This window comes from Triticum dicoccoides, chromosome 7A (assembly GCF_002162155.2).
Source record: "Triticum dicoccoides isolate Atlit2015 ecotype Zavitan chromosome 7A, WEW_v2.0, whole genome shotgun sequence".
In the NCBI taxonomy this organism is placed as follows: Eukaryota; Viridiplantae; Streptophyta; class Magnoliopsida; order Poales; family Poaceae; genus Triticum; species Triticum dicoccoides.
In genome coordinates this window covers 122,426,627-122,440,831 of record NC_041392.1, presented here as the reverse complement: position 1 = coordinate 122,440,831, position 14,205 = coordinate 122,426,627, and positions in this window count along the sequence as shown.

Sequence of the window (14,205 nt, the reverse complement as noted above, 5' to 3'; positions counted from 1 at the left end):
CTAGCGCAAGATCTGGAACCCCAAAAATTCCAAAATAAATTGCTGGACGTGAGTAATTTATCTATTAATCATCTTAAAAAGAATTAACTAAATAGCACTTTCCAAATAAAAATGACAGCAGTTCTCGTGAGCGCTAAAGTTTCTGTTTTTTACAGCAAGTTCAACAAGAGTTTTCCCAAATCTTCCCAACGGTTCAACTAGGCACAAACACTAACTAAACACAAAAAAACAACCAAAACAGAGGCTACATAATTTATTTATTACTAAACAGGAGCAAAAAGCAAGGAATAAAAATAAAATTGGGTTGCCTCCCAACAAGCGTTATCGTTTAACGCCCCTAGCTAGGCATAACAAGCAAGAATAGATCTAGGTATTACCATCTTTGGTAGGCAATTCTTCGATGAGGCGTCTATTTCCCTTAGGAATTTATTTATTTCTAGTGATTATCAAACTCTTAGGCACAAGATAAAAAAATTCATTTGTAGCAATTGGTTCCTTAATGATAGCAAAAAGATTGGGATGAATACTTATAGATTTAAGATCCGCAATTTCCTTACTAGATGATTCACCCTTATTTTTAGGAACATACATAACCTTGGAAATTTTAGTAGGAGGACTTGGAGTATTCTTTACGGAAGAAAAAGTGTATCCCAAGTTTGTAATGATACCCTCAAGTTTATCAATTCTCGTAGAATCTAAGTTTATCTTCTCATTAACTATGGGTTCCTTTTCCTTAATATTTTTCGAAGCCATTCCTCCCTTAGATCCATATTGAGTAATTTGATTGTGGATCTTTTTATCTAGATTTTCAATTAATTCAATAGTAGCAACTTTATTTTCAATAATTTCAAGTCTTTGCATAACATGCTCCAAAGTTAACATAGTTCCATTAACCAAAAGAGGTGGTGAGCCAAATAAATCTAACATAGCATTATAAGAATCAAAAGTATGGCTACCCAAGAAGTTCCCTCCGGTAATGGTATCGAGGATATATCTATACCAAGGATTAACACTTACATAAAAATTGCGGAGAAGAACTGAAGTAGATTGCTTCCTGGTAGATCTATTTTGAGCATTGCAAATTCTATACCAAGCATCTTTTAGATTTTCTCCCTCCCTTTGTTTAAAATTTAGAACTTCATTCTCGGGGACAACGGAGAAGATATGAGACTAGCCATGATGACAAGCAAACAAACTAGCACACGAGCAAACAAGAGTAAACGGGCAAAAGAGGCAAATAGAGAGGGAGGATAGAGAGAGAGAGGGAGAATAAAAAGGCAAGGGTGAAGTGGGGGAGAGGAAAACGAGAGGAAAATGGCAAATAATGTAATGCGAGAGATAGGGATTGTGATGGGTACTTGGTATGTTGACTTTTGCGCAGACTCCCCGGCAACGGCGCCAGAAATTCTTCTTGCTACCTCTTGAGCATTGTGTTGGATTTCCCCGAAGAGGAAGGGATGATGCAGCAAAGTAGCGTAAGTATTTCCCTCAGTTTTTGAGAACCAAGGTATCAATCCAGTAGGAGGCTACACTCGAGTCCCTCGTACCTACACAAAAACAATAGCTCAACGCAACCAACGCGCTTAGGGGTTGTCAATCCCTTCACGGTCACTTACGAAAGTGAGATCTGATAGTGATGATAAATAATTTTTTTGGTATTTTTGGTATAGAGATGCAAAGTAAATAAAGTAAAAGCAAAGTAAAAGCAAAGCAATAGTAAAGTGATGGAGATTGATATGATGAGAAAGAGACCCGGGGCGATAGATTTCACTAGTGGCTTCTCTCAAGAGCATAAGTATTCTACGGTGGGTGAACAAATTACTGTTGAGCATTTGACAGAATTGAGCATAGTTGTGAGAATATCTAGGTATGATCACGTATATAGGCATCACGTCCGAGACAAGTAGACCGAAACGATTCTGCATCTACTACTATTACTCCACTCATCGACCACTATCCAGCATGCATCTAGAGTATTAAGTTAAAAACAGAGTAACGCCTTAAGCAAGATGACATGATGTAGAGGGATAGTTTCATGCAATATGATAAAAACCCCATCTTGTTATCCTCGATGGCAACAATACAATACGTGCCTTGCTGCCCCTTCTATCACTGGGAAAGGACACCGCAGATTGAACCCAAAGCTAAGCACTTCTCCCATGGCAAGAACAACCAATCTAGTAGGCCAAACCAAACTGATAATTCGAAGAGACTTGCAAAGATAACCAATCATACATAAAATAATTCAGATAAGATTCAAATATTATTCATAGATAGACTTGATCATAAACCCACAATTCATCGGTCTCAACAAACACACCACAAAAAGAAGATTACATCGAATAGATCTCCACGAGAGAGGGGGAGAACATTGTATTGAGATCCAAAAAGAGCGAAGAAGCCATCTAGCTACTAGCTATGGACCCGTAGGTCTGAAGTAAACTACTCACACTTCATCAAAGGGGCTTGGATGATGATGTAGAAGCCCTCCGTGATCGATGCCTCCTCCGGCGGAGCTCCATAACAGGCCCCAAGATGGGATCTCGTGGATACAGAAAGTTGTGGCGGTGGAATTAGGTTTTTTCTCCGTCCCTGATCGTTTGGGGGTACGTGGATATATATAAGAGGAAGAGGTACGTCAGTGGAGCTTCGAGGGGCCCACGAGGCAGGGGGCGCGCCCTGGGGGGGGGGGGCGCCCCCTACCCTCGTTAGCACCTCGTGGCTTTCTTGACAGAGGGTCCAAGTCTCCTGGATCTTATCTGATGAGAAAATCACGTTTCTGAAGGTTTCATTCCGTTTGGACTCCGTTTGATATTCCTTTTCTTCGAAACCCTAAAATAGGCAGAAAAACAACAATTCTGGGCCGGGCCTCCGGTTAATAGGTTAGTCCGAAAAATAATATAAAAGTGGAAAATAAGGCCCAATAATGTCTAAAACAGTAGATAATATAGCATGGAGCAATCAAAAATTATAGATACGTTGGAGACGTATCAAGTATTATTATTTTTATGTCAATATTAATCTTTTGTCTTGAATCTTTCGGATCTGAATATTCATACCACAATTAAGGATAATTACATTAAAATTATGCCAAGTAGCACTCCGCATCAAAAATTCTGTTTTTATCATTTACCTACTCGAGGACGAGCAGGAATTATGCTTGGGGATGCTTGATACGTCTCCAACGTATCTATAATTTTTGATTGCTCCATGCTATATTATCTACTGTTTTGGACATTATTGGGCTTTATTATCCACCTTTATATTATTTTTTGGGACTAACCTATTAACTAGAGTCCTAACCCAGAATTGCTGTTTTTTGCCTGTTTTAGGGTTTCGAAGAAAATGAATATCAAACGGAGTCCAAACGGAATGAAACCTTCGGGAACGTGATTTTCTCAACGAATAAGACCAGAGAGACTTGGACCCTACATCAAGAAAGGAAATAGGAGGCCACGAGGTAGGGGGCGCGCCCACCCCCACCAGGCGCGCCCTCCACCCTCGTGGGCCTCCTGTTGCTCCACCGACGTACTCCTTCCTCCTATATATATCCACGTACCCCAAACGATCAGAGACAGAGCCAAAACCCTAATTCCACCGCCGTAACTTTCTTTATCCACGAGATACCATCTTGGGGCCTGTTCCAGAGCTCCGCCGGAGGGGGCATCGATCACGGAGGGCTTCTACATCAACACCATAGCCTCTCCGATGAAGTGTGAGTAGTTTACCTCAGACCTACGGGTCCATAGTTAGTATCTAGATGGCTTCTTCTCTCCTTTTGGATCTCAATACAATGTTCTCCCCCTCTCTTGTGGAGATCTATTCGATGTAATCTTCTTTTTGCGGTGTGTTTGTTGAGACCGATGAATTGTGGGTTTATGATCAAGTCTATCTATGAATAATATTTGAATCTTCTCTGAATTCTTTTATGTATGATTGGTTAGCTTTGCAAGTCTCTTCGAATTATCAGTTTGGTTTGGCCTACTAGATTGATCTTTCTTGCAATGGGAGAAGTGCTTAGCTCTGGGTTCAATCTTTCGATGTCCTTTCCCGGTGATAGTAAGGGCAGCAAGGCACGTATTGTATTGTTGCCATCGAGGATAACAAGATGGGTTTTTCTTCATATTGCATGAGTCTATCCCTCTACATCATGTCATCTTGCTTAAGGCGTTACTCTGTCTTTTAACTTAATACTCTAGATGCATGCTAGATAGCGGTCGATGAGTGGAGTAATAGTAGTAGATGCAGGCAGGAGTCGGTCTACTTGTCTCGGACGTGATGCCTATATACATGATCATACCTAGATATTCTCATAACTATGCTCAATTCTGTCAATTACTCAACAGTAATTTGTTCACCCACCGTAGAATACTTATGCTCTTGAGAGAAGCCACTAGTGAAACCTATAGCCCCCGGGTCTATCTTTATCATATTTATCTCCTAATACTTAGTTATTTTCTTTGCTATTTTCTTTGCCTTTATTTTACTTTGCATCTTTTATCATAAAAATACCAAAAATATTATCTTATCATATCTATCAGATCTCACTCTCGTAAGTGGCCCTATAGGGATTGACAACCCCTATTTGCGTTGGTTGCGAGGATTTATTTGTTTTGTGCAGGTGAGAGGGACTCGCGCGTAGCCTCCTACTGGATTGATACCTTGGTTCTCAAAAACTGAGGGAAATACTTACGCTGCATCATCCCTTCCTCTTCGGGGAAAACCAACACAGTGCTCAAGAGGTAACAACGCTGGGACGCTGCGAGAAGCCGCGAACCACCCAGCGTGCTTTGTACCTCTCCAGCGAGCCGTCAGCTTTGAACTTGTGTCGAAAGAGCCATTTCTCGAAGATGATGTTGGCGCCGTGTGGCCGGGGCACGAGTGACCACATCTGGTTTGCCATCAATGCCTTGTACTCCTCCTGCATAGCAGTTAGCCAGTGGGGATCACGCAGTGTGCACACTTTTGGTAGGGGGAGATGTCTGTGGTTGTAGTTGTAGCTAGGTTGGCGTATTTAGGGTTTGGGTGAAATTTGCCTAATTTGCCACGGGTGATCATGGAGTGTGTGGGTGCGAGGCTATGCCAGGAGTGACTGGCTGGGGCGTCTGGTGTAGGAGGCGGGGAGGGGTCGGGCTCAACTGCTGTGGTGGAGGGGGCAGGTGTAGGCGGTGCCAGGGTAGGAGAAGGCTGGGCGGGTGATCGTGATGCCGGGGTAGCAAATGGCAGTGTCAGGGTAGCCGAAACATTGTCTGATGGCGCTGGCGTGGCGGGATCAAGGGGGGTGGTCGGGAACCGTAGCAGGGCGGGGATGCGGCCGCGTGGAGCGAGGTTGGCATGGAACATGGAGTGGGAAGGTTTGGATCTGGTCGTCATCGCTTGTGAAACAGATTGGCATGGAACATGGAGCGAGGTTGGCATGGAACACGGAACGGGTCTAGATTTGTTTTCGGTGGCTACGGAGGCTTCTGGCGGCGGAACTCCGATCTATTGTTCTCCCCGATCGTTTTAGGGTATATGGATATATATAGGGAGAAGAAATACATCAGGGGAGCCACGAGGGGCCCACGAGGGTGGAGGGCGCGCCCAGGGGGTGGGCACGCCCCCCTGCCACGTGGCTTCCTCGTTGCTTCCCTTACGTGGACTCCAAGTCTCCTGGGTTACTTTCCTTCCAAAAATAAGTTTCGTGAAGTTTCAGGTCAATTGGACTCCGTTTGATTTTCCTTTTCTGTGATACTCTAAAACAAGGAAAAACAGAAACTGGCACTGGGCTCTAGGTTAATAGGTTAGTCCCAAAAATCATATAAAGGCATATAAAACATCCAAGGTTGATAATATAATAGCATGGAACAATAAAAAATATAGATACGTTGGAGACGTATCAGCATCCCCAAGCTTAATTCCTGCTCGTCCGCGAGTAGGTAAATGATAAAAACAGAATTTTTGATGTGGAATGCTACCTAACATATTTATCTAAGTAATTCTTCTTTATTTTGGCATAAATGTTCAGATCCATAAGATTCAAGACAAAAGTTTAATATTGACATAGAAACAATAATACTTCAAGCATACTAACTAATCAATCATGTATTCTCAAAATAACATGGCCAAAGAAAGTTCATCCCTACAAAATCATATAGTTTGGTCATGCTCCATTTTCGTCACACAAGAATGCTTTGACAAGCCAAGCAATTGTTTCATACTTTAGTAATATCAAACTCATAAACTTTCACGCAATACATGAGCGCGAGCCATGGACATAGCACTATGGGTGGAATAGAATATAATGAGGGGGTTATGTGGAGAAGACAAAAAGGAGAAAGTCTCACATCGACGCGGCTAATCAATGGGCTAGGGGGATGCCCATCAATTGATGTCAATGCAAGGAGTAGGGATTGCCATGCAACGGATGCACTAGAGCTATAAATGTCTGAAAGCTCAACAAAAGAAACTAAGTGGGTGTGCATCCAACTTGCTTACTCATGAAGACCTAGGGCACTTGAGGAGGCCCATTGTTGGAATATACAAGCCAAGTTCTATAATGATAAAATTTCCCACTAGTATATGAAAGTGACAAAACAAGAGACTCTCTATCATGAAGATCATGGTGCTACTTTGAAGCACAAGTGTGGAAAAAAAGTAGCATTATCCCTTTTATTTATTTTTATTTTTTATTTGGACTTTTTTATTTGGCCTTTTTTATTTGGCCTTTTTTGGGACAATGCTCTATTAATGATGATCATCACACTTCTATTTATTTACAACTCAAGAATTACAACTCGATACTTAGAACAAGATATGACTCTATATGAATGCCTTCAGCGGTGTACCGGGATAGCAATGATGCATGAGTGACATGTATGAAAGAATTATGAACGGTGGCTTTGCCACAAATACAATGTCAACGACATGATCATGCAAAGCAATATGACAATGATGAAGAATGTCATAATAAATGGAACGGTGGAAAGTTGCATGGCAATATATCTCGGAATGGCTATGGAAATGCCATAATAGGTAGGTATGGTGGCTGTTTTGAGGAAGATATAAGGAGGTTTATGTGTGAAAGAGCATATCATATCATGGGGTTTGGATGCACCGGCGAAGTTTGCACCAACTCTCAATGTGAGAAAGGGCAATTCACGGTACCGAAGAGGCTAGCAATGATGGAAGGGTAAGAGTGCGTATAATCCATGGACTCAACATTAGTCATAAAGAACTCACATACTTATTGCAAAAATCTACAAGTCATCAGAAACCAAGCACTACGCGCATGCTCCTAGGGGGATATATTGGTAGGAAAAGACCATCGCTCGTCCCCGACCGCCACTCGTAAGGAAGACAATCAAATAACACCTCATTTTTCAAATTTATTACACAATGTTTACCATACGTGCATGCTACGAGACTTGCAAACTTCAACACAAGTATTCCTCAAATTCACAACTACCCAACTATCACAACTTTGATATCACTATCTCCATATCTCAAAACAATCATCAAGTATCAAACTTCTCTTAATGCACTTATATGAAAGTTTTTATTATATCCCTCTTGGATGCCCATCATATTAGGACTAATTTCATAACCAAAGCAAATTACCATGCTGTTCTAAAGACTCTCAAAATAATATAAGTGGAGCATGAGAGTTCATCTATTTCTACAAAATAAAACCACCACCGTGCTCTGAAAAGATATAAGTGAAGCACTAGAGCAAATGACAAACTACTCCGAAAGATATAAGTGAAGGTCAATGAGTAGTCGAATAATTATGCAACTATGTGAAGACTCTCTAACATTTAATAATTTCATATCTTGGTATTTTATTCAAGAAGCAAGCAAAACTAAATAAAATAAAAAAGACGCTCCAAGCAAAACACATATCATGTGGTAAATAAAAATATAGCTCCAAGTAAATTTACCGATGAATGAAGATGAAAGAGGGGATGCCTTCCGGGGCATCCCCAAGCTTAGGCTTTTGGTTGTCCTTGATTATCTTGGGGTGACATGGGCATCCCCAAGCTTAGGCTCTTGCCACTCCTTATTCCATAGTCCATCGAATCTTTACCCAAAACATAAAAACTTCACAACACAAAACTTAACAGAAAACGCGTAAGCTCCGTTAGTATAAGAAAATAAATCACCACTTAGGTACTGTTGAACTCATTATTATTATTTTATATTGGTGTTAAACCTACTGTATTCCAACTTCTCTATGGTTTAGAAACTCTTTTACTATCCATAGATTCAATAAAATAAGCAAACAACACACGAAAAACAGAATCTGTCAAAAACAGAACAATCTGTAGTAATATGGATCAAACATATACTTCTGGAACTCATAAAATTATCACATAAATTGGTGGACCTGAGGAATTTATCTATTAATCATCTTCAAAAATAATTAACTAAATAGCACTCTCCAATAAAAAATGGCAGCAATTCTCGTGAGCGCTAAAGTTTCTGTTTTTTACAGCATGATCATAAAGACTTCACCCAAGTCTTCCCAAAGGTTCTACTTGGCACAAACACTAATTAAAACATAAAACCACATCTAAACAGAGGCTATATGAATTATTTATTACTAAACAGGAGCAAAAAGCAAGGAACTAAAATAAAATTGGGTTGCCTCCCAACAAGTGCTATCGTTTAACGCCCCTAGCTAGGCATGATGATTTCAATGATGCTCACATAAAAGATAAGAATTGAAACATAAAGAGAGCATCATAAAGAATATGACTAGCACATTTAAGCCTAGCACACTTATTATGCATAAGTATTTTATGAGCAAACAACTTGTGGGAACAAGAATCAACTTGCATAGGAAGGTAAAACAAGCATAACTTCAAAACTTTAAGCACATAGAGAGGAAACTTGATATTATTGCAATTGCTACAAGCATATGTTCATCCCTCACAATAGTTTTCAGTAGCATCATTAATGAATTCAACAACATAACCAGAACCTAAAGCATTCTTTTCATGATCTACAATCATAGAAATTTTATTACTCTCCACACAAAATAATAGTGGGAGCAAACTCAACAAAATAATTATCATGTGAGGCATAATCCAATTGAAAACTAGAATCATGATGACAAGTTTCATGGATACCATTATTCTTTATAGCATACAAGTCATCACAATAATCATCATAGATAGCAACTTTGTTCTCATAATCAATTGGAACCTCTTCCGGAATAGTGGATTCATCACAAAATAAAGTCATGACCTCTCCAAATCCACTTTCATCAATATAATCATCATAAATAGGAGGCATGCTTTCATCATAATAAATTTGCTCATCAAAACATGGGGGACAAAAAATATCATCTTCATCAAACATATCTTCCCCAAGCTTGTGGCTTTGCATATCATTAGCATCATGGATATTCAAGGAATTCATACTAATAACGTTGCAATCATGCTCATCATTAAAATATTTAGTGCCAAACATTTTAATGCATTCTTCTTCTAGCACTTTGGCACAATTTTCCTTTCCATCATACTCATGAAAGATATTAAAAAGATGAAGCGTATGAGGCAAACTCAATTCCATATTTTTTTAATAGTTTTCTTTTATAAACTAAACTAGTGCTAAAACAAGAAACAAAAAGATTTGATTGGAAGATCTAAAGATATACCTTCAAGCGCTAACCCCCGGCAACGGCGCCAGAAGCAAAGGTTTGTAGGACAGTAGCAAATTTCCCTCAAGTGGATGACCTAAGGTTTATCAATCCGTAGGAGGCGTAGGATGAAGATGGTCTCTCTCAAGCAACCCTGCAACCAAATAACAGAGAGTCTCTTGTGTCCCCAACACACCCAATACAATGGTAAATTGTATAGGTGCACTAGTTCGGCGAAGATATGGTGATACAAGTGGTATATGGATGGTAGATAAAGGTATTTGTAATTTGAAAATATAAAAACAGCAAGGTAACTAATGATAAAAGTGAGCGTAAACGGTATTGCAATGCGTTGAAACAAGGCCTAGGGTTCATACTTTCACTAGTGCAAGTCCTCTCAACAATAATAACATAATTGGATCATATAACTATCCCTCAACATGCAACAAAGAGTCACTCCAAAGTCACTAATAGCAGAGAACAAACAAAGAGATTATGGTAGGGTACGAAACCACCTCAAAGTTATTCTTTCCAATCAATCCGTTGGGCTATTCCTATAGGTGTCACAAACAGCCCTAGAGTTTGTACTAGAATAACACCTTAAGACACAAATCAACCAAAACCCTAATGTCACCTAGATACTCCAATGTCACCTCAAGTATCCGTGGGTATGATTATACGATATGCATCACACAATCTCAGATTCATCTATTCAACCAACAAATAGAACCTCAAAGACTGCCCCAAAGTTTCTACCGGAGAATCACGATGAAAACATGGGCCAACCCCTATGCATAGGTTCATGGGCGGAACCCGCAAGTTGATCACCAAAACATACATCAAGTGAATCACGTGATATCCCATTGTCACCATAGATATGCATGTCAAGACATACATTAAGTGTTCTCAAATCTTTAAAGACTCAATCCGATAAGATAACTTCGAAGGGGAAACTCAATCCATTACAAGAGAGTAGATGGGGGAAGAAACATCATAGGATCCAAACATAATAGCAAAGCTCGCGATACACCAAGATCGTGCCAAATCAAGAACACGAGAGAGAGAGAGATCAAACACATAGCTACTAGCACATACCCTCAGCCCCGAGGGAGAACTACTCCCTCCTCGCCATGGAGAGCACCGGGATGATGAAGATGGCCACCGGAGAGGGATTGCCCCCTCCGACAGGGTGCCGGAACGGGTCTAGATTGGTTTTCGGTGGCTACGGAGGCTTCTGGCAGCGGAACTCCCGATCTATTGTGCTCCCCGATCGTTTTAGGGTGTATGGATATATATAGGCAGAAGAAATACATCAGGGGAGCCATGAGGGGGGTGGGCGCGTCCCCCTGCCTCGTGGCTTCCTTGTTGCTTCCCTTACGTGGACTCCAAGTCTCCCGGGTTGCTTTCCTTCCAAAAATAAGTTCCTTGAAGCTTCAGGTCAATTGGACTCCGTTTTATTTTCCTTTTCTGCGATACTGTAAAACAAGGAAAAAACAGAAACTAGCACTGGGCTCTAGGTTAATAGGTTAGTCCCAAAAATCATATAAAATAACATATAAAGGCATATAAAACATCCAAGGTTGATAATATAATAGCATGGAACAATCAAAAATTATAGATACGTTGGAGACGTATCAGGTACTTTGTTGGCAGCGAAGGGAAAAGTGTGCTCGTCAAACACCACATGACGGGAAATTATAACGCGACAAGTGCTGCGATTTAGGAAGCGGTAGCCTTTGCGCTCCGGTGAATACCCGAGGAATACCCAGGCGTGAGAGCGGGGCGCGAGCTTGTGGGCACTGGTGGAGGTGAGATTAGGGTAACATAAGCATCCAAACACGCGGATGGCAGTGTATGTGGGATGCAGGCCATAGAGAAGAAAGAAGGGTGTGGGGTTGTGTCGAGAACGGCATGGGCGGCGGTTGAGGAGGAAAGTGGCGGTGTTTCGGGCCTCCACCCAGAGCGGGTATGGCATGGAAGCGTGCACGAGGAGGGAGCGCGTGATGTTGTTATGTGTGCGCAGGATGCGCTCGGACCGCCCATTCTGTGACAAGGTGTAAGGGCATGACATGCGTAGTTATATGCCTTCGGAGGAGAAGAATGTGCGCGCAGCGTGGTTGTCAAACTGACGACCATTGTCGGTTTGGATGGTGAGTAGGTTTAGGTTAAAGTGATACCGCACGAATGCATGAAAGCTCTTGATGGTGGGTAGCATGGCAGATTTGTGTCGTAGGGGGATTGTCCAAGCGAAGTGGCTGTAATCGTCAAGAAGTACGAGGTAATATTGATAACTTGATACACTAATTACAGGAGAAGTCCACACATCACAATGAACAAGTTGAAAAAGAAAGTACGACACATGTTCTGAATCACTAAATGGGAGGCGAACGTGCTTCCCTAACTGGCAAGCTAGACACAAGGGCGACGGCGCGCCATGAGCGATGATGGACGAGGAGAGGAGCAGGTGGGCGAGGAAGTCAGGCCCCGGATGACCTAGCCGTTGATGCCACACGTCGGCAGTGACGGCGAGGAACGCGTGGTGCTGGGCAGGTTTGGCTACGTGGTAGAGCTCATCGTCGGAGTCGTGACATCGGAGGATCACCTGGCTTGTCCTTCGATCCTTGACAGAACAACCAAAGTCGTCAAATTCGATGTTAATGGGGTTTTCACAAGAAATTTTCTTAACAGAGATAAGGTTTTTGATTAGGTGAGGTGAGACGAGAATGTCATTGAGGGTGAGAGGGGTGGCATTGGTGGGGATGGTGGCTTGGCCAATGTGCGTAACTGCGAGCGCGGTCCCATCGCCAACTAAAATGCCGGAAGAAGTGTAGGGACGAGAGGTGGAGAGCATACCAGAGGAGGAGCCCATGTGCGTGGATGCGTCGGAGTGTCCAGATACCACTCAGCGGACGGCGGTGGCAGCAGGTATTGCTGCACGTGCATGTTGTTGAGGGCGTGCACCAGTGCAGACTGATCCCAGGCTGGCTTGGACGAGGTCGCGGCCGGTCTTGGCGGGGCGTCGTATAGTGTTGGAGTAGGCGCAGCGCCGGGATGCCACTATGGAGGAGGGGTGCCGGTCAGGACGTAGTGGGGCGCGTCGTAGTGCGTAGCAGCACCGGCAAATGGAGCGGCTGCACCTAGGCGCGGGCCAAGCACACCGGCGCCAGGTGCATGGGGGCGCCAGGGCATAGGCCAGGCGTGCACCATGCCTGTCCAGGGCGTGGTGCTGACAGGGAGAGCCGGCGCGGTCCCGCATGATGAAGAAGCCCCGCCATGCTGTAATCTGCCGGAGGTGTCCACCGCCTTGCCTTTGCTGCAGTTGCGACCGGCGCCCCCGCCGGAGCCGTTGCGCCGGGCAGTGGTGCTGTTGTTGGGGCTCGGTGGAGGGGGAGCGCGCGTAGCGTGGAGCGCCGTCTCGTGGGTGATGTCGGGGGTCAGGCGACTCTCTTCAAGGAGGAGGAAGGCACGACAGCGGAGGAAGGAGGGAAATGATGTCTGCATCGTGAGTATGAGGATGGCATACCAGAGACGAGGGTGAAGGCCGTGAAACATGTTGAGGACCTGTTCGCGATCCTGCACAACCTCGCCGAGGTCAGCGAGGCAGTCGTCGCACTCCTTGAGGCGGCCTAAGTAGTCGATGATGGACGAGCCCCCCTGCTCGATGCACCGGAATTCCGTGGCGAGGAAGATGGCTTGGTGCTCGGCGTTCTCCATGAACAGCGAGAGGATCACGGCCCATATCTCGGCGGCCGTGGCGCCGCGCTGGTGGACGGGGCGGAAGATCTCCGGGCTCACTCGTGTGTGCAACCAGGAGAGGATGTGAGCATCATCCTGGATCCAAGCGGCGTCGTCGGGGCGCGCTGCTCCGGTGATGTGGGCGACAACCGCATACTTCTAAAACATGACCTCGAAGAGGGTGCGCCATTGAGATAAGTTGGGAGGATGGAGGGTGGGGGTGATAGGAACGTGTTGGTTGATGTAGATGTCGGCGAGAGGGGAGAAGTTGGTGACCGCTGAGGAGGACGCGGCGGGATCGGGCAGAAAGAGTGGGCCGCCACGGGCGAGCGCAAATGGCGTGAGCAGGCACTACAAAAAAGACACATCCATGACATTTTGGGCTGAACGAATTTTTTTCTGTCATACATATGACACTTCTATGACGATAATTGTGACAAAACCCGGTATCATCATAGATGTGGTGGGCTCCTACTTCTATGACCAAAAATCATGACAGAAAATGGGCTTTTCGTCCTTGGCGGGCCGGAGATGCAGCTGCATGACATTCTTTGGGCCATCCATGACGGAAAAAACCATGGTAGAAGCGAGGGGGAGGAAAATTTTGGGGAGTTCCCGGTTACGGTGGGAGGTCGGGGGCCGAGCGATGCGCATTTCTCTCGTACACATACGCGCATGTGTGCGAGGCATTGGCTCTAACTGAACCCGAGCGAGGCGTTGGGCTCTAACTGAACCCGAGCGATTTCACTACGGGCTACGCGTTACTGAACCAGAGCGATCGATCGATGGTTGTTAACTGAACCCGATCGAGTGATTCCTTCGCTACTGCTGCTAACTGAAGCCGATCG